Raw genomic sequence first — 21,730 nt, forward strand, 5'->3', positions numbered from 1 at the left:
TGGATTAAAATCACCTGAGTGACTTTACCCACTTAAGTGGGTATGTGTAGGTGTAGAAACACAATTAAAATATTCAATTTGGATCTCCCCATCGAAATGCATCCATAGTTAACAATAGAATTCACGTTGCTGTTGATTAAAAGAGATGTTTTTAGAATGAGGTAGCTTTAACTTACATTGGTGACCACAGCCCCCACGATTGCGAGGGAAAACCCCAACCTCCTGCATGAGCTGTACTGAGTATGATTCTAGAGACTGGCTTTAGTGAAATTCCTTTCCTTTTCACGCTGAATAACTGCACTGTATCTGATAGCAACACTACTAACCTCAATAACTTATTTAATACAAAAAGTGTTAAATGTGCTATTTTTCTAATATGAAATTCAGGATCTTTTTGCTTTGTCCTTAGTGCTCTGTTGGTCAACTAGAATAAGCCTAGAACAGCATGAGATTTAGTGACTTTGTGGAATTTACTGGGGCTGTGACAGGTGAGTATGTTCATGTCTGCTATGGAATGCAAAAACCCTAGAGCCAGACCCTGTTTGTTCTACTTGGACGGAAAAGGGGAAGCCATTAGTAATGATGAATGTTAAATTGACTGAAGCTAAATTATTTATATTTTGATGTTTCTGGTGAATGTAAATAGCAGTAACACCTACAATAAACATATTATTTAATACTCCCCAATGCGTGCTTTTAAGTATCTAAACTAAATGATTTAGAGGCGGCATCATTTTAAAACCTATCCTGCAAATCAATATTCCTTCACCTATTGTTTGTTTAATGTCTTCTCTTCCTGTGCCATTGTTTCCATTTACATGCAACTGGATGATAGTTGTCCCCCTATTGTGCTTAGAGAAGAGACTACTTTTATCTCCTTACACCTGCTGCTTCATTACCATGAGCCAATGAGCAATGGGACATATCTAAGTCATCTCCCCTGATAGAAAACATTTCTGCTATTTTCCCTATATAGTACAGTATCTTTAGGCTATCTTCTGCTCCAACAGGAAGATTTTATGAAAAACTTCCCTACTTTCCATAAGTTTTGGGTTTGGAAAAGGAAGAAGCAGACATCCTCCACTGCCTTTCTCAATTTTATCCAATGCATGTATTTTTCTTTTCTTTTTTGTAAGAGTGAGTCTAAAGAACTATGGAACATTCACCTGGAAATCTCTAGGACTTTTCTACCTTCTAGTTTCTCTAGCTTCTGTTCAACATACTGCTGACTAGTACTAAACAACATACCCAGACAATATTTGGCATTAAGCATTTCATTTGGCAGCAAAATGAATCACTTTTGATAAACTATACTTTTGAGTTGTTCATGGAAAATCCTTATGCCATAGTTATCAAATACCTGCTCTCTCTCTTCCCTCTGACCCCCATTCAATAGAATTTGACAGTACAGGACACTTTGTCTATGAGAAACCAATATACTAAATATTTTGTAACATAAAAGAGCCAAATTTTTAAACAGGGGAGGTGTGCAACAGGGGAGGTATGTGAAAGTTGGGCCTGATTTGTACACACACTAACTGAAATCTACTTGCAGATCCTCTAACATTTGTATGAACAGTTATCAAGATATCATGCACAATCATAGTATCTGAAAATGCGAATTAAGCATGCTTTTGCATATGAAGTTGCACCTCTAATTTCTCTAAAAATTAGACCTGTTGTAATTATAACTATATAAGCATATATGTATATTGAATGGTACTTATACTGTGTATTTACACTGGCAAATCTGTCAAAAACAATTACTTACTTTCATTTTTTAAAAATCATAAAATGCTATTTCAGTATAAAGAGCTATTACTAACAAATTACTGGCTGAACCTAAATTAGCAGACAATACAATGTAAAGGGATGTAAGATTCAAAGTCTTGAATATAACTTTTAAAATGGTCCATACTTTCAGCAGTCAATATTAAAAGCCAAAGTTCTCTAATCTGTTGCATATAGCTTCAGATAAACAGAAGAGCTGTGGCTGAATAAATACTTCACCAGCCCATGTATTTAAATATCTTCTCTAAAAGACAACATTTGAAGTGAACCATCATTCAAGTAACTGAGATATCTGTCTTAAAGGAGGATGTTTACCTCTAGTTCCTGGCTAGAGTGGTGACATTGCCTCTTTCAACAAAACATCATCACAGAGGACCAAAGAGGGAGTTCCCCATATTAGAAGTTGTCACGGAACCAGAAAGTTGGAGCTTGAAGGAGTTGTGACCCAGCAGACTATCTTTGAGAGCTAATTTATTAATTAAAAGACTCAAAATTGTTTTCCAATGTTACCTTATGATTTATTTTCATTATTTTGTAACAATTTATTCTTTCCATAATATACACTTTGGCATAGAATTTTACCTAATTATTGGCCTTTTATTTACACTAAGCCCAACTTTCACTATTCCACCAGTTTAAATGGGAAATGGGGGAAATATATTTACAGCTAGTTTAAGACCCCTTTATACTACTAGAAAAGTATAAAATGGTCATAGTAGATATGAGAATCAGGCCTATTCCTGTTGCACATTTTAAACATTCCTTCATGTTTCAGATCTATAACCAATTTCTAATATTTGTAAGGAAATAAGTGATAGGTATAATTTTCCATAATCCATCCATCAGCCAAGAGGTGTCAGCACAGTAATCTTTCTCTCTTTCACTAAGAAGATGGAGCAAGTTGATTGTTCAAAGCCTAAAGATAGGAGAGCTTGTGACAGGGAATCTTGCTGGAGGGAATAGTTTTTGATTGCCTAAGGAAAACTGACACAGCCAAACTGCATGAGTGCAGATTCCAAGATAATTCTTTAGCCTTTGGTGCAATCAAAATAACTCTAGAAAGAAAGACTGATGATAAAATAAACTATAAATATGCACAAACTGTTCATTCTTCATTACTTGCAGAAAGAATGAAGAAGGGTCTTTAGAGAGCGCTCAATACAAGATCAATGCTTCATTTAAAATTGCCAATATAATAATAATAAAATTATAATAAATAATTGCTCAAGACATCCTACTTTAGTACCTTACCTTCTCTGCCTCCACAGACGCCCCACCATGACACTGTAGTATTTTTAAGGCAGTAGGAAGCCTAGGATGAAACTTGTTTCAGGGTATGACTCAGAGAATAAATCAGTCCTGTTTGTCTCCAGGGCTCTTGATAGCCTACTTCCTATTAGACATGTGCAGGGTCTGCAAGACGGCACTATGCAACTCCCATTTTCTCCTACCATCTCCTCAGCTGCAGATACTAGTAACTCTGGTGGTGGAGGCTGGGTTAAAGGAAAAATGATTCATTGGACATGGCATTCTACTCTTATGTACTCCTTAGTAGAAACTCTACCCTTGGAATTTCATCTCTTGTACAGGATGTATAATGTGAGGATTCTATGCAGAGGACATTGACATGGTGCATGGACACAACCTCATCTCCAGTATAGATAGGATTAACTCAGCTCCCCTTTCCCTTTCTGTGAACACCTATGCAAAAGGAAGTGAGCAAAGGGGAGAATGCTAGAGAGAAGCCAATGCTCTCCAACCAGAGCTGAGTTAAGTTTTTGTTTTTAGTTCCTTCTGCTTGGTTTGTGTTCATAAATATTGCCAGCTGCTTAGCCAACCTTACTGCCTGTGCTTCTTCTCAGCTATTCCACCAACTTATAAGCCCTGTTCTTACTCAGCCCTTATTCAAGCAAAGCTTGAACTGAAGTCAATGAGAGTTTTGCCTGAGAATGGACTTCTGCATTGGCTCAGTGATCATAAGATATTAGGCTAATGCCATGTAGTTTTATTTTGCTGTTTGTATGGACTCAATCACCCATTTGTATGGCCTCAATACAATACAAACTATGTGTTTATACTTGCTATCATTAAAAAAAGGGAGAACAGGAGAAAATAAAGATTTAAAATATAGTAGTGTTTTCACTTCTTGAATTTATTCCACTATACTTGTTACAAATAGGACATCATATGTTTGTGTTTTCTGAAAGTCTTGTCAAGAACACATTTAGAAGAGCCACTGCACTCATTAATGTAGATCTCTCTAGCTACAGTAGCTTTAATCTATCCATGCATTTGTGTGTCACTTCTGTCAACTTGCAAATGGCTGAATCACTGATGCAGGTCTTTAAACTGACTGACTATGAAAATGAGGCAGAAAGTGCAAATCAAATTATAACAGAGGCATAAAATACACATTGAAATGTTCCTCTTTCAAGCCTTTTGTGTAAGACTTTCTGGAATCAATGGGATTTGGGATTCATGAAATTTGTATCAAGCAAGTTTTATAAACAACTGGTATCATGTTGAATCCATCAAGCCCTTTTGGATTCAGGATCCAAAATAAAGAATGTAACATACAAAAAAATAAAGGCTTTGAAGAGTTCTGAATGTAGAAATTCTTCTATCATAAAAGGCTTTGTCAGTTTCTAAGCAACCTAGTTCTCCTAAATCCCTTTCACGTGCATCAAGTGACCCTGCTAAAAAGACAAGCTGGAGCAGCCACAGGCATCATAATGATTTCTGTTTCCCAAGCTTGTTTGTTATGCAGGGCTGTTTGTGGGATGGCTGCTGTATAACATAACAAGCCCCCGTAGAAGTCAATACCTAAGTTAATTCCCCTGGTGGACGATCTCTGTTTTCCACTACCAAAGAAAGTGACTTACTGGTAGCTGGAGGCCGCCTTTCCCTCACACAACTGTGTACATCCCCACCCAACCACACCAACAGAGACATAGACCTGAGAACTTGCCGCACTGGTCCTTCAATATGAATCCCTGCCTTCAGTATATAAGGTTGATTTACTGTCTTTAGTACTAGGGAGTTGAACTGAGCCACAGCTGACTACAATAATGTAAGGTGCCTAACAAAGATTAAAAAGATCCTGTTCTTTAATTCACTAAATATTACAATTCAACAGTCCTGCTGACACTTGTAAAATGGTTCTGGTCACTGAAATGCCTTTTCATATGCACAGTGCTACATTATACTCACAATCTGTTGCATAACTGAAAACCTGATTTATGGTATACAGCAATCCAACAGCCCTACATAGTATATTGTGCAGCCTTGACAGGCAATTAGATGTTTATGAAGACACTTGTTGCTTATAATTATAATCCTGCTAATTTCCTTCATTCCCAAAACAACATTAGTGTTTGCTAATGAACTGCAGATTAATTCGCTTTGAATTAGTCTCTTTTTTCCCCCCACACATACTAGACAGCACTAATTTACTTTGGGGACCTTAAAGGGATTTGCTGTTATGAGAATACATTCAAATAGCCTATGCTATTATTATTTAAGAATTTGGTTTACCTTAATGTGAATTCAATTATTTTCTAATGTTCCCCTAAATTGTAGGCAGGATATAATACATTAAAAGGGAGAAGTTTTAGAATTTAATAAAAACAAATCTAATTGGTGGTGTGGCAAGTGAGGCTCAAAAGGCAACCTTTTCCTCTGAGGTCAGGATGGCATAAGGCTGTAAATTTAGGTGAACACTCACTCCCTAATGGGGCTGGTAGCATATCAGAAAAGCACCCAGCATAATACAACTAATTTTCTTATATGAGGGTTCTCTTCTTGTTCACACAGTGTATCATGTTACACTTATAGAAAATGCAAACAACACTCATCCACTTATCATTTTCTTTTTAAAAACAAAGAAAATATTTACCCCATCCTCCTCCCCTTATTTTTTTAAGGCAATGCGATCTAGAGACACCTGGATGGGATTCAGTGTTTAGGTGGAAGCAAAAGCCTCTCAGAATTCATGATTTAAAATAACAGGTTCCTGCTTTCAAGCTTCATGTCTTTTGCCAGCCCCTCCTCCCTCCCTCCCACCCCCCACCTGCCCATATAATCCCCAGTTCACCCTGTATGAAAGGTTTCATTTTATGCCAGCAGCTGCTTTGTGATCCTCCTTCCCCTTTCCCCCCTGGCAGATGATGTGTTAAAAATGTACTAACCGGAGAATGCACCAGCTGCAGGTGTACAAATCTGGATTGGTTTGAGCCCTCATATGAATCAAAAGACTTAGGAGTGGAGTGTCTATCAGCAGTGCCATAAGCTTGAGGAATTTGTGTCTCAAAGAACTTAAGTGCAATTTTGTTGCTTGCCCATTCCACACATACATATTTTAAAGTATATTATTAAATGGAATATGACAATGAACTATTCTATTCAGGTTTTCATATTGTACTTGTCACCATGGTATTTGTACACTTCAGATTAAATTTTGTTGCCAATAGGCTCTCAGTTATGAAAAATAAAAGATTATGTCAGAAGTTGCAAAACCTGATATTCACTTGTACTGATACATAGCTGTTTGCATTTTAACTCGTATTGTACCATAACCCTGTAACATTTACTATGGTACCTTGTAAAAATTCAGAACATTCGATACATCCTTCATCCTTTTGCCTCTGTATGCCTCTTGAATTTCCTTTGAGGTGAAATTCCCTTCACCTTCAGAAAGCCCAACTAATCAGGCTTCAAGTTCAAATATGAATTGGTGGAAAGGCAAAATTTACCTCTCCTCCCACCCTACCTTAGGTCAGGGAAAGATTTAAATTCTTACTCCTGCTCTCCTGAGTTGCTACACCTCTATATGGGCTGGAAGAGCAGCTACAGCTCATCTATACCATTTGCTGTTGAGGGGCCAGTGCAGACACCTCCAAATGGGTGCCCCTCTGTCAATAAACCTTTCCTCTGGACGATCCCATAACAGAATGTAAGAGGTGCAGAACAGTCATGTGACTTTAAATCTCTGGAAGCATTCAGAGTGAAATCTTTTTCAAAGTTTTACAATCCACATCAACCTGAAAATGCAAATTCATCATCTCTCAATGAAGTGGAAAATGAAAACGGGGGAGGGGGCGGGGGGAGAAGAATATGGAAAATAGTTATATTCAGAGTTGTCATGTTGGTGTGGTTTGGCATTTTTTATTTAATCAGATCCAAACAGAGTTCAATAAAATGATCTGATCTATAAGAAAGTTATATCTTCATTATAACAAATTATAGAAATGTTACTACCTGCTTCTCAGAATATTGTGAGATGCATTTTGTATGTATGTTGACCTATCTATCTTCTTAGTGGAATATGTTTCGGAAGAGGGTTCTTCATTCTGAGTGAAAGTCTTCAAGAATTTTTGCCTGCAGGGAGCATAACCATCATCAATGTGCAGAAGGTGAGGATTTCACTATGTGCCTGGAATCCAAAGGAGGTGAGTCATCACTCTTCACAGGATTTTATAGCATAATTGCCCAGTGGCAAATATATGGAAGGAGTTCAAAGAACACAGTATGGAAGCACTGCAGCAGACTTTTTGAATTAGTACAGGAAACACTGAGGTTGTATTGATTTGTTTGTTTTGGTTACTCATAGGGGACTGGGGGATGGTGGGAGTTAGAAGCAGAGCTGGCAGGGAATGATTTTCCTGTCCCATTAGAATTTTTGAGACTTCTGTTTTTTTCTCATCTGAAATTGGGACCTAAAAAAAGTTAAAAATCACAAAATATTTAATGAACCATCAAACCCAAATGAGTTATATTTGGGTCCACTGAAACACTTTGTCTCAATAATTCCAAAATGCTTTGTTTCAATTTTGACCGTTTTCCCTTCTTTAAGACTAAATGTACTAAATGTTCTAAACAAAAAGTCTTTTCAAATAAAATACCCATAACTTTTCATTTTTAAAATGTTGAAAAAGGATGTTTTAATAGCTTTGAAACTGCCTCACAAGCAGTTCTGGTTTCAACAAAATGGTATTTTTCAGTGGGGAAAAAATCGATTGTCAAATATTTCCTGACTAGTTGTACTTAGAAAGAATCCAGCTAGAGGACTCAAGTGAGTCAACTCCAATCATTCTCAGTTCTCAACTAACTATAAAGAAGCCATTTTGATTATACAAAACTCTTGTGAGATTTTATTGGAGAAATCATGTGATATTTCCCTTTCATCAGATTCAGGATGGAAAGAAATGAACAGTACAGATGGTTCCATTTTTAAGCTTGTCTTTAAGATGTTTGCATAGCAATTCATTGAAGCAGATAAATGGTTGAGCTCTCTCTTTTGTGGAAACATATTTGTAATATTATACAGAGGCTACCACCTCTCTATAAATAAAATCACATCCAGTTTCCATTAGTTTATCCAATTTACATCTTTTCAATTTATAATTTTGGATTGGAAGATTATTTTGGCCTGAAAATTGCCAAATTTATTCTGGAAGCAAAATTCATACCCTTGTGGATTTGCAGATTATTAAACAATTTGCCCTTATTTGAAATGTTCACTTTAATCAAACATTGCTTTTTCTCCTGCTAATTTATGATTATGACCTTTACAAATGTTTAATCTCCTTGAAAATCTGTGTACTAGGTACATAAAAAAATAAGTAGTCATTGGAAAAAGTTATTAATAAGTTTTGGTAGTACGTAGTTTGAGAACCAGTCATATTTTTAAAAACAAACAAATAGGGAATTCTGCTAAGTCACAGAAATGTCCTTCTCTATAATAACAACAAGCCACAATAGAACGTTAATTAGTGATATAGATAATGTAATTCTTTGTATCTAAAATATAATGGATGTGGTAGGGGAAAGCCATGCTCTTGCATATAGTAGCTATTTTTCACCTAACAAAGGACTCTAGAGCTGACCAAAGCAATGGATTTGTTGAATAACTTGTTTAATAAATAATAGCAATATTTCTGAAATAATAAATTATTCAATCAGCTCTAAAGAATACATAAGATTTAACCAGTTCTACAGGAGTCCTTAAAATGAACAGGAGAGGACCTTATAGTCAGAAGGAAAAAAAGGGATATCAAATATGTGCATACCCCTACTCCATGTCTAACAAAGACTGTATCTGAAACTAGGGTCTAAATAACAGGTTTCAGAGTAGCAGCCGTGTTAGTCTGTATTCGCAAAAAGAAAAGGAGTACTTGTGGCACCTTAGAGACTAACAAATTTATTAGAGCATAAGCTTTCGTGAGCTATAGCTCACTTCATCGGATGCTCACTTCATCGGATGCATCCGATGAAGTGAGCTGTAGCTCACGAAAGCTTATGCTCTAATAAATTTGTTAGTCTCTAAGGTGCCACAAGTACTCCTTTTCTTTTTAGGGTCTAAATAGTAATTTTATCCTACAGCTGTTGGTGAAGAGATTAAAGCCAAATCATACTTATTTTCAGAGGTACTGCACCTTCCTGGATATATTGGGGTATACATTGGAGGTGCTGTTATTGATTTCAAAGTTATATGAGCAAGATGCATTTGAATTATCATGCCATATAATAAGTATTATTCATAAAACAGTATTCTAGGGCATAATTAAAACTTAGTCTGGATACCACAGATTTTTCAAGGAGGTCAGTTCATTCTCTTATGCTGTAAGTAATTTTCATTATTTTAACATTTTGAATTCAATAAATTATGAACTCAGAATAGTGTTATAAATAATAAATGGACAATTAAATTTGGCAGGAAAAAACTGATAGTAATGAAGCATAAGATATGCATCCTAAAGAAAACAACACAGACGTATGACCTTCATTATGATCACAGTCTTAACTGAGAGAGTAGAGAGTATGAATATACTTACACTGCCTCTCTTTGGTAGCTTTATTATAGCCCTTATTTAAGTCAATGGGAGTTAAGGCCACTCTGCACCATTGCAGGGCCAGGCCAGTAGCAACTTATCATTTCCTTGGGATTTTATTAATGTTCTCTTATATTTTCACAGGTTATCTATAATCTTCAAAAGACATGTAATATCTAAATGCAATCCCAGCAACCTCAAAGGCTTTGTCTCATCAAGTGGAAGAATGAGGTCATGGCTCCTTTAGTTCCCATCGTTTTTCAGGTCTGAAGAGCAATGGGGGCATTGCCTGAAATTTCAGGCCTGTCTGAAGGGGTTCAGGTAAGCCATTGGCCTTCTGTGCACCAGAGGAAGGGTATATATATATGCCCTGTCCTGATGGATGGACTCTTCTCTCATGTCCAGATTCCAAATTTGGAAGGGTGGGGAGTTGACAGCAGCCCTCCCCAGGGTCAAAAAAAGTGAGGAAAGAGCGATCGCCTGCATTGTATGAGTTATTACTAGATAATTCCCAGATTAGATAAATTAACAAAGTTTCAGCCTAATTAAACCACTCTTTTGCATCTTGTCTTTTTTCCTGCATGTCCAGGACAAAGTTCTCCTCTTCAACATGTTTCAATGTATTTGCATCTTATGTCTCTCTGAATCTGTAAGGATAACTCCAGCAATGAGCCACTTCTTTAATGGTGACTGTAAGAGTATTTGTATGTATAAAAAGAGGTTTGGAAGACTTTGTAAGAAAAGGGAAGGAAAAATCAGGTTCAGATAAGACCAGTTCCCCTGGTATAAATCCATAGTAACTCCACTGACTTCAGTGGCATTACTCTGGAGTGTGACACTGATATAACCAAGAGCAAAATTTTGCTTAAACATCTTGAACAAAGTGCTCCTGTGCAAATTACATAGAAATTAACAATTCCAATAAGAATTCCTGTTCCTTAGCAGTTAGTCTGAGCTGGGTCCAGTTTTTTGACAAAGCGGTTAATGAAAATTTCTGAACCATTACTATTGTTTTTTAAATGTTCCTATCTAAAATGGATTAGATCACCATTTTTTTTCTGTTGAACATAGCATAGTATATTTGGAAGACAATACTTTTAGCTTTAAGGTACAATAATCTTCCTTGAACCTTGGATAAAGTGAAATACAGCATTTGTTTGGAGACCATATAGGTCTCAATTCAGGAAAGCTCTTAAGCATGTGCTTAAATCCATCTCTGTTCAGGACAACATTTACGCACATGCTTTATTGAAAGCATGTGCTTAAATCCTATTGGAATAATAGCATACTTCTAGTTAAGTATGTGTTTAAGTACAGCCTTTAAAGGGGATACTTTTCTGAGCTGTGTCCATACACTAAGACTTCTGCAATTTAGTACAGTATCTTGTTATAGTTTGTAGAGATCATGGGTAACAAAACCCAGAACAAACAATCTCAAATCCAAGCCTCTTTATTTACCCAATTTATTTTTCAGCTGAGATTCCAAAACTAATACCTGATTTAAATCTGAAACAACTTCTATGTTTTTAGCTCTTGTTCAGATCCTGCACATTAATGGGCATGTATGCTTGGTTCTTGTCTTGACATGTATCAAATCTCATGAGAATGGCAATTCTTGTGAGATTTCAGCCTATGGAGAAGGAAATTTCACATGAGCAGCTGATCTCATTAAATATCTGCTATTTTAAGCTGAAATCTTGTGAAAATTCTAACCTTATTTTGAGAACTTTACTGACAGTGAAATCCTGCTAAAGTCTACAAAAACAAGGGAAGCCAAACTAGAGAGCTGATGCTAGAGGGACCTGTAACCCCCTCTGGTAAGCCAACTATCACAGCTGCTCACTCAGTAACAGTGTGCAGGGTGTCAGTATGTGTGTCAAGTCTAGGGGTATTCGAGCTACCAGGCTGTCTCTGCCCTTTGGGGAAGAGGCACTTTTGAGAGGTAAGGGGATGGAGAATTGTGACCCTGTCCAGTGCCCTACATTTCCTATTTTGGGAAGGGGAAATCTGCCCTTGTGCTCTCCACAAATAAATGGTGTATAGGCTTCCATTATTTCCACATATCCGGAGGAAGAGAGGTATCTGTTGCCTCATTCTTCTCATGCTCTTCAGCTGCATGGGTGAAGGAAGATAGGATGCGTAGCTGATTTATCCTCAACATCAAAGAAAGAAGAAAAGGAGTACTTGTGGCACCTTAGTGAAGTGAAGTGATCTGTAGCTCACGAAAGCTTATGCTTAAATAAATTTGTTAGTGTCTAAGGTGCCACAAGTACTCCTTTTCTTTTTGCGAATACAGACTAACACGGCTGCTACTCTGAAACCTATCAAAGAAAGAGAGGATGAAAAGAAAGTATGAAGAGGGAGGGGCAGATGGAAAGCACAGAAGAAGTTTGTGGCAGAGCAAAGACTTAAAACCAGGTCTCCTATGTCCTAGGCTAGTGCCGTAAGCACTGGATCACCCTTCCTCTAACTTTTGAAAAGTTTACTCCCAGCATTTTAGAAATGCACATATTTAGCCCAGTTTGTATTCTGACTCAAAACTAAAGGCAATATGCAATGAAAAGGTTGGGCCAGCTCATCAGCTGGTGTAAACTGTGGTTCTATGCAGCTATGACAGTTTACACCATTGGAGGATCGAGAACATAGTTTTTTGCCCAGCCAAAACTGCACATTTCAAGGCTCAATAGCTCTTGGAGACCCAAGAAATCCCACATTAATTTCTGTATGCCAGCTGTCAGTGATACTGTGTGCTTTTAACTGATCCGTTCTCGGTACCATCCCCAAACCCTTGAATTTTCCTGGTGGCTAGGATCTGTCAGGTCAGGGCTTTAAAAAAAATTAAATCCCCCAAGTATCATTAATGGAGTATTTTTCTGGATTTGAATGTCATATACCTGGATACATTATCAACACAAAGTGAATTCGCCTTCTATCTTATTGCATTAAGGTATTTTTTCAGCAACAGAAGACATGTCAAATTATTGTATTAGAAGAACACTTCAATGTGATAAGAAAAACACAGTAAAACCAAAAATTTGAAACATTCATCCAAAGTTGACATTTCAAGCAATGTTTCTGCCAGGACTATATGTCTCACAGAGAACAAGTTCTGCAAAGTGAGTAATTTCTTTGATAGGACTGGTACACTAGCTATTTCTTTGGTTTAGCATTTTAGCTTCTCTTATTGGTTCATAAATCTGGATGACATTTGTAAGTGTTCATGCCATCTTTTCATTAGCTGTGACCATATCAACAGCAAAGACATCTATCATGACTAGTGGGTGACTATTCAGAGACACCATGATGCAAAGCCAGGCAAGTGAAAGGAAAATAAATAGTTGTAGTCTGTAGCTCTGTAAGGTTCTGAACATTAGAATAAGCCTTCTGAAGGAAACAGAACAGTTCTCAGTCAATAGAAAATTCATATTTACAGCTCTTACACAGACAAAAATTACAAATCTGACTTTTACATTAATGCTGCAGTAAACTGATGAAATAAAGATGAAGCTCTGTAATTCATTTCTAGTGGTCCAGTCATAAAATGCACTGTATTATTTAACTGAATGAGAAATAATGGCTGGTTGGCAGGTAGCCTGTTTCTTTAACATGATAGATTAAAAGTGCTTTCTGTTTTTGATGGTCTTTGTAATTCAGTGATTTAGGCTTTACATTTAACTAATAAGAGTGCTATAATTTTTTTTAGAAAATAGTGGTGTTCAAATTTGCACTTTTATTTTTCAAAAACATTTACAAAATATCTTGAGCATTTTAAGCTTAGATTGATCTAATCACCCCCTGCAAACCATTACTGTAGAACTGCCAACCTTTGAAGCATCTTAACTGCAGAAAGAGATAGTCACCAAGATAACTTCACTATTTTTTCCCTTCCTTCAACATCCTTGAAACGAACAACTATCCAGAGACCAATATTGAGAGAAAGTACTGTTCCTTACAAAACTTGGCTAGAGGGGATAAGCAGTAGGCTTTTTTTTCTTTTTTACAACTTGTCTTTTGTTTTCAGTGTAATTCTAGCTTCTTTACCAGAGCCATCCTGACAGGCATTGTCAATGACACATATACACGTGCCATGTTAACTCAATGGAGGGGGCTAGCCTATAAAAATGATTATTTGCTGTGTTTTTTCTCCCTGGTGTTGCAACATTTTGAACTTGATCTAAAGCCCACTGAAGTCAGTGGGAGTCTTTCCATTGGCTTCAATGGTTTTTCAGTCAGGCTCACTGATATGAACTACCATAGAACTGAGTGAACAATGTGCAATGCATAATTTAGCTAAAAATGCTAGTTGCTTTTCTACAAACATATCACAATTTCCTTCTCTTTTTACCATTTTTGGTGTGAATGTCCTTAGTGCAGAAGATTTATCAGAACAATTATTGGTGAGTATTCAATATCTGAGAGTTGTTCTTCCAGCTATGTTGGGTTACTAGTCATGATTTATTCCTTCTATTTATAGTTTAAATCCCCATACATTGATCTTGGTGCTTTCATAATAATTCAAATTGTTCTATATCACAAATAAAACCACCACCATTGATATGTTCTGACAAAAACATGCATTAATGTGGAGTTAAGGATGAGAGTACAGTACTTTAAAAAAACACCCCACATAAAATTCTGCCCCCATCTGCACTATCAGTGGGAAGGGATGTTTGGGCAGCCTAAAGGAATGCTGCCCAAACTCAAGAGGGGGAAGGGGAGAGAGATGAAGCAGGCCTCTGCTCTTATGTTGGTGTATAGAGGAATGTGCAAGGGGTAGTGGTTTCTCTGCCTCCCCCAACTAGCCAAAGGAGGATAGAGAAGCCAATTGGCTATCACATGCTCCTTCCCCTCAAATTTAAAATATGCCTTGGCTTTCAGGATCCCATTTTCCCTTTATGACTGCCCTGCTATCTCTCCCTGTAAGTGAAGTAATTGCTTTCAGGATGCTGGAGGTTGGACCAGTTTTGGCAATCAGGAAGGATTTTTTCTCCATTGGGTCAAACTGGCAGTGGCCCGGTTGGTTTTTCACCTTCCTTGCAGTATCATGGAGACACAGTCAAGTTAAAGGATTAGGAATAGAAAGTAATATTAGCAAATAATAGCGGACTTTCGGTTGTTGAATTTAGTGTGTGGCTGCAGTGTTGGTGACCTTTGAAATACAGTAGCTCAGACTAGGTGATATGACTCTACGACTTTATAGGGAATGTTTAATTTGTTGCAAGTTGTGGCCAGTGAAGATAAAGGCTAAAAAGGGCCAGCTCCCAGAGGTAAATGAGTCCCAGGATTCTGCTGGTGGATCTTTCCCTGTAAGAAAAAGGAAAGACCTGAAATCTTCACAGGCTGAAGTCCCCCTCATGGAGTGAGAGAGAGTGAGAGTATTCAGAAGTGAGCTAAGTTCTAGGAGTAGGCTGAAGAGGGTCTATCTTGAGTTATATCCTGTAACCCAATGTACTCAGTAAAATGCCTGGCATGTGAGTGGAGGTAGGTGTTTAGTGCCCTTCCCCATTATTAAGTATATAAAGGTGCAGCCTGCTGCTTAAATCCACCCCGTGTCTGTCTTTAATTCCTGCATAGAATCATAAAAATATAGGGCTGGAAGGGACCTTGAGAAGTCATCAACTCCAGCCCTTTGTACTAAGGCAGAAATATGTAAATCTAAATAATCCTTTACAGGTGTTTGTACAACCTGTTCCTAAAAATCACCAATGATGGAGATTCCACAACCTCCCTTAGAAGCCTATTTCAGAACTTAACCACCCTTACAGCTGGAAAGTTTTTCATAATATTTAACCTAAATCTCCTTTGCTGCAGATTAAGCCAATTACTTCTTGTCCTATCTTCAGTGAATATGGAGAACAAATGACCATAGCTCTCTTTGTAATAACCCTTCATGTATTTGAAGTTTTATCAGGTTCCTGCCTCAGTCTTCTTTTCTCAAGACTAGACATGCCCAGTTTTTGTAAACTTTCCTCATAGGTCAAGCCTGTTACTATTTCTGTTGCTCTCCTCTGGTCTCTCTCCAGTTTGTCCACATCTTTCCTAAGGTGTAGCACAGTATTCAAGCTGAGGCCTCACCAGTGCTGAGTAGAATGGGACAATTAGCTCCCATGTTTTACCTGCAGCATTCCTATTAGTACACCCCAGAATAGTAGCCTTTTTCTCAACATCACATGGTTGACTAAAATTCAAGTTGTGATCCACTATAATCACCAGATTCTTTTGAGCAGTACTACTGCCTCCCCAGTTATTCCCCTTTTTGTAGTTGTGCATTTGATTTTTCTGAGTGTAGTACATTGCATTTGTCTTTATGAAATTCATCTTGTTTATTTCAGATCAATTCTCTGATTTGACAAGGTCATTTTGAATTCTAATCCTGTCCTCTAAAGTGTTTACAGATCCTCCGAACTTGGTGTCATCTGCAAGATATATAAGCATATGCTCCACTCATATCCAAATCATATCCAAATCATTAATGAAACTGCTTAATAGTACCAGACGCAGGACTGACACCTGCCCCCACTATATATGCCCTCCCAGTTTGACAGTGAACCACTGGTAACTTTCCTTTGAGTATCGTCTTTCAAGCAGTTGTGCACCTACTTCATAATAATTTCATCTTGACCACATTGCTCTAATTTGCTTTAGAAAATGTCATGTGGAACTGTGTCAAAGCTTTATTAAAATCAAGATATATCATATATCCTGTTTCCCCCCATCCACCAGATGGATAACTCTGTCAGAGAAGGACAGTAAGTTGCTTTGGCATGATTTGCTATGGACAAATCCATGCTGGTTATTCCTTATAACTCTGTTATCCTTTAAGTGCTTACAAACTGATTGTTTAATAATTTATTCCAGTATCTTTTCAGGAATCAAAATTAGGCTGAATGTCCTGATCAGAAAATATGTTAGTTGTTAAACAACCATGGAAAACAAGCATTTTGTGAGAGAAATAGCTATATGAAAATCTAGATTTGTTATGCATTTTAATGTTCTTTATCTTAAATGGCATTATACTGGCAAGATATACAGAAGCTTTCTCCTTCTAGATGGAATGTTACTAGGATTAAGCCATGACCTTTCACACAGTTAAGCCACAATAACTAGTTTTCCAGTTCTTTGGTTTGTGAAAGAGTGATGAGACAGTTGCTATGAGTCATCTACATTTAGTTTAAGAAATGCTGAGAGAATGTGTGAAGATATAGGCAAATGAGTGAATGGCAATAACCATTTGCTAGGCTATTCATTATACTCACAACCTTGTTAAGATCTTCCATCAGATACTAGTGCCATCTGGTACCCTCTAGCTGGGACCCCACAGGGGGAGACTGGGGAAAGCTTCCTCAAAATTGTCTCCTGTTTGTCCCAACTTTTATATTTTGAAGCCCACATAGCATGTGGTTACAATGGTAGGACATTGCCAAAACTGCCAATTTGATGGGGACTATCCAATCAGATCAAGCTGCCCACTTCAGTGAGGATTAGATTATGTCACAGTTTGAGACATGTCATGCACATGATTTACTTGGAAAACTTTTGAAAGGTGCCATAATGTGGAGCAAGCTAGAATCACAACCCTAAAGGCCAAAGTGAAGATGTAAGACCTCATGTTCTTTCAGGACTCCAAGGCACATAGATGCCCCTACTTTCCGAGGCTGGTCCTATCTACAGAGGAGATGAAGACAACCATAGGCCATGCCATTCTAACAGCCTAGCTGCCTAAAAATACCCATTAGTGACACCATCACATGATGCTCTTGATGACAGTCCTGATTCTAATGACACGTGAGTCTGGAGATGATGCAAGTTGAAGAATCTGAACCTTTTCATCTTATGTACCTTCTTCCCTTTCTCTATATTTCTCTTTTATTTTGACTGGGAAGATGTCCCCATTTTTTGTCTTTATTTCAAAGGGTGTGGGAGTAGGAGGGGTGTCAGTCAATGAGAGTGTGTGCATATGAGCATTAGGGAAGATAGCATGAATAATTCCTGACCACTAAAACCCCTAAGAAAATCCTGCTTTGTAAAATCATTTGTGGGGTCTCTGGGTTTGGTGAAAAGTATTGAAGAAAGTAAGCTGTCAGGTATAAGAGGCTGTGAGAGCTGCTGACTCTTATTGTGTTAAAATTGTGTATTCAGGTTGTTGGGAGAGAAAGCAGGATAGCTATTACATATACAGTAACTTCAGGGGAGAGCCTCAATTTATCTTGAGGGCTGAGAGGTTAACTAATTTGGTTTCAATAATAAAATATTCAACTGGTTCAGTTGATTTCCTTGTCATGGGTAGAGCCCTTTAATTAGGGGGTTAGAATAAAACAGATGGCTATCTCCTTAAATTCCTGGGTAAAGAGTTATACAAGCTCACTATCTGCTGTATTATGCTCATGATTTGATTGTTGGTGATAATATGATGAGCTTAGTAATTAGTGATTTAATTCAGTATCACTGTTAATCCATTGATTTATTGATTCAGTTTCCATTGTGAACTTGATTTGATAATTGTATTGTTTAACATTTAGTTACTTTTGTACATGTTATAGTAATTTAACCTTACCAATGTGTTTGGTTCTAATTTTGCTCATTTATTAATTGTAAATAACACTCATAAAAGTATACGGAGCCATTTTTTTCTTTCAAACTAGCAACTCAGACCAGAACTCTTGAGAATTTATCTGAGAGCCTCCCTAAATTAAACCTCTGTCTCTCACACATTGAATTCTGAACCTGTTTTACATGTTTACATATAAAAGTCACATAGTGTTGCTTCTGTTTCCAAAGTAGATAGAATCACAGAAATGTAGGACTGGAAAAGACTAAGATAGGTCTTCTAGTCCAATCCCCTGCATTGGGGAAGGACTAAATATTATCTACCCCAGTAGTTCTCAACCTTTCCAGACTACTGTATCCTTTTCAGGAATCAGATTTGTCTTGTGTACCCCCAAGTTTCACCTCTGTTAAAAAACTACTTGCTTACAAAATCAGATAGAAAAATACAAAACTGCAACTATTACTGTTAAAGTGTTTACTATTACTGAAAAATTGCTTGCTTTCTCATTTGTCTGTATGAAATTTTAGTTTGTACTGACTTCGCTAGTGCTTTTTATATAGCCTATTGTAAAACAGACAAATGTCTAGATGAGTTAATGTACCCCCTGGAAGACCTCTGTGTACCCCAGGGGTACATGTACTCCTGGATGAGAACCACTGATCTACCCCATCCCTGACAGGTGTTTGTCTAACCTTTTCTTAAAAACATCCAGCGATGGAGATTTCATAACTTCCCTAGTTTGTTCCAGTGCTTAACTACCCTTACAGTTTGGAAGTTTTTCCTAATGTCTAACCTAAATTTTCCTTGCTGTAACTTAAGCCCATTACTTCTTGTCCTGTCCTCAGTGGATAAGGAGAAAAATGTATCACCTTCCTCTTTATAGGTTTCAGAGTAGCAGCCGTGTTAGTCTGTATTCACACAAAGAAAAGGAGTACTTGTGGCACCTTAGAGACTAACAAATTTATTAGAGCATAAGCTTTCGTGAGCTACAGCTCACTTCATCGGATGCATTTGGTGGAAAAAATTTTTTTCCACCAAATGCATCCGATGAAGTGAGCTGTAGCTCACGAAAGCTTATGCTCTAATAAATTTTCCACCAAATGCATCCGATGAAGTGAGCTGTAGCTCACGAAAGCTTATGCTCTAATAAATTTGTTAGTCTCTAAGGTGCCACAAGTACTCCTTTTCTTCTTCCTCTTTATGACAATCTTTTACATACTTGAAGAATGTTGTCATGTTTTCCCTCAGTCTTCTTTTCTACAGAGTAAACAACCCCAGCTTTTTCAATCTTTCTTATAGGTCATTTTTCTCTAGATCTTTAATCATTTTTTCTGCTCTCCTCTGTACTTTCTTCAGTATATCCACATCTTTTCGAAAGGGTGGCACCCAGAACTGGACACAATACTCCAGTTGAGGCCTCATCAGTTCTGAGTAGAATGAAATAATTACTTCTTGTGTCTTGCTTACAACACTCCAGCTAAAACATCCAGAATGATGTCTGCTATTTTTGCAACAATATTACATTTTATATATATATAGTGGATCACAACCTAATTTAGGTTGTGATCCACTATAAGCACCAGATCCTTTTCTGCAGTACTCCTTCTTATGCAGTCATTTCCCATTTTGTATTTTTGCAGTTGATTATTCCTTTCTATGAGTGATACTTTGAATTTGAAATGTGAATACTTGTGCATGTGATATTGCATCTGTTTTCCACAAATAACTTGCAAATTGAGACTTCGAAATTCACTTCCAACAAACATTCACAACAGAAAACTTGATTGTATTCATATTCACAGATCACAAACACAAAAGGGGTGCACGCGTGGCTAAAGTAAGTTCATAAGCTTGAATGAATGGTTGTGGACATTTTTCACAGTATTATCAAGCTATACCCTGAACAGAGTCTGATAACATGTGAAAGGAAGGCAAGTAGATGAATGTTTTATGCTTTATTAATAATGTAGTACATTTCTATTAATATTTCAACAAATTCAATTTGTTCACATGCAAATGTTTACTAGTATAATAATAATTAGTAATAGTAGTATAGAACCACCTATGAGAAAAAAAATGTCATTGCTAAAGACATAGTTAAAAGCTTAAGGCTAGAATTGTCATTTTGTCCTTTTTGTAGAAATTATATTCAGAAATCCATACTTTCAATCAGTGATTATGCGGAAAACTGACACATAAATGAAAGGACTTACAGCTGAGATCGTATGTGCATTTGACAAGCTAGAACTGGAATTGGTGGAATTGGATGGAATTGTTTGCAAAGTTTTATTGAAATCCTTGTTTTCATTTATTTTTGTTAACACAAGCTATAGAAATCTGTGATATAATATTTTATATAATTTAAGCTAACTATAATGGAATTAACCAAGGAAGTGAAGGGAAAAATAGCATATTTTATTCTGATGCAATGGAAAAATATCTTTGGGAGAAAAATATTATTATACATTAATACTTTGTGAATTTTAATACTAATTGCTTTGGTTCCATTTCTTTAAAATGTGCTTAAAACTGTCTGAAGAAACTATGAGCAAGAGTCTGGAATAATTTCGTCTGTTTTGTCAGAAACTGTGTTACACAATCTCTAGTGCATTAAATGCAGTTTATCCCAAACTCTTGCTCACATAAAGTTAGAAACAGAGATACTGGTTTGAGAGGGGTTTTTTTTTTTTTGTTATAAGATACAGCATGAAAAACGTAAGAAAGGGATCTGCCAAATTCTGGTGACAAATGTAAGCCTCATTTAATGGTTATTGAACTCAATGATATAAGGTCCCGAGCAATCTAGCAAAAAACACAAACACATGCTTAAAGTTAAGCATGCAGGAAGCCCCACTGACATCAATGCAAAATCTAGCCCCTTCGGTCCAGAAGTCTCAGCCATCTGCTGCTGGCTTGCTTGGAAACTCCAGGAGCCAACTTAGTGGATGGGAATTGTGTGAAAGCTTAACTTTGTTTCAACTATATTCCATAAAAAGCTATGAGCCAGATATGCAACTGGTGAGCATAACTCCACTGAAGTCAATAGAGTTCTGTCTATTTGCACCAGCTGAGAATCTGGTCCCATATTTCTAAATTGTGCTCTTTGAAGGCATAATCAGTTTTTAAAAATTGGTTGCTGGGGACATTAAATAAAAGGTTAATCATCAAAAAATGATCACTGCCTTACAAAAAGATTGTTATATCTTTAATTAGTAAGAATAAATTTTAAAGCATTCTGAAAAACCAGAAGCATTCTGTTGTTCATAGTTCTCTTAGATTAAAAAGAATCAGTCTCTCAAAACAATGCTTAATGCTGGTCATCCACGTTTCCTAGCTATATGCATGTTGGCTGAATGATTTCTGTATTTTTCCCAGAGAAAGAAATACAAAGATTTCACAGATTTCTGTCTTCTTTCCATCTCCACAGAACACCAGACCTAGGAATTAGTTGTCAGAAAGTGAGGAGTGCGCTCCAGTTTCTTAGTCAAGTTTGTGAATGAAGCTGGGAATGGATGAAAGGGGACAGATCACTCGATGATTGCCTGTTCTGTTCATTCCCTCT

General features: G+C 37.0%; 1 long non-coding RNA gene across 1 annotated transcript; it reads left to right on the plus strand.

Moving 5' to 3' along the window:
- The first annotated feature begins 407 nt into the window (after positions 1-407).
- On the plus strand, positions 408-20,099 carry LOC119857774. Its single transcript, XR_005293696.1, has 4 exons — positions 408-488; positions 7,109-7,238; positions 9,765-9,941; positions 19,971-20,099. It is a non-coding gene; the product is annotated as an uncharacterized LOC119857774 (long non-coding RNA).
- The last annotated feature ends 1,631 nt before the right edge of the window (positions 20,100-21,730 follow it).

This window comes from Dermochelys coriacea, chromosome 6 (genome assembly GCF_009764565.3).
Source record: "Dermochelys coriacea isolate rDerCor1 chromosome 6, rDerCor1.pri.v4, whole genome shotgun sequence".
Lineage (NCBI taxonomy): Eukaryota > Metazoa > Chordata > Testudines > Dermochelyidae > Dermochelys > Dermochelys coriacea.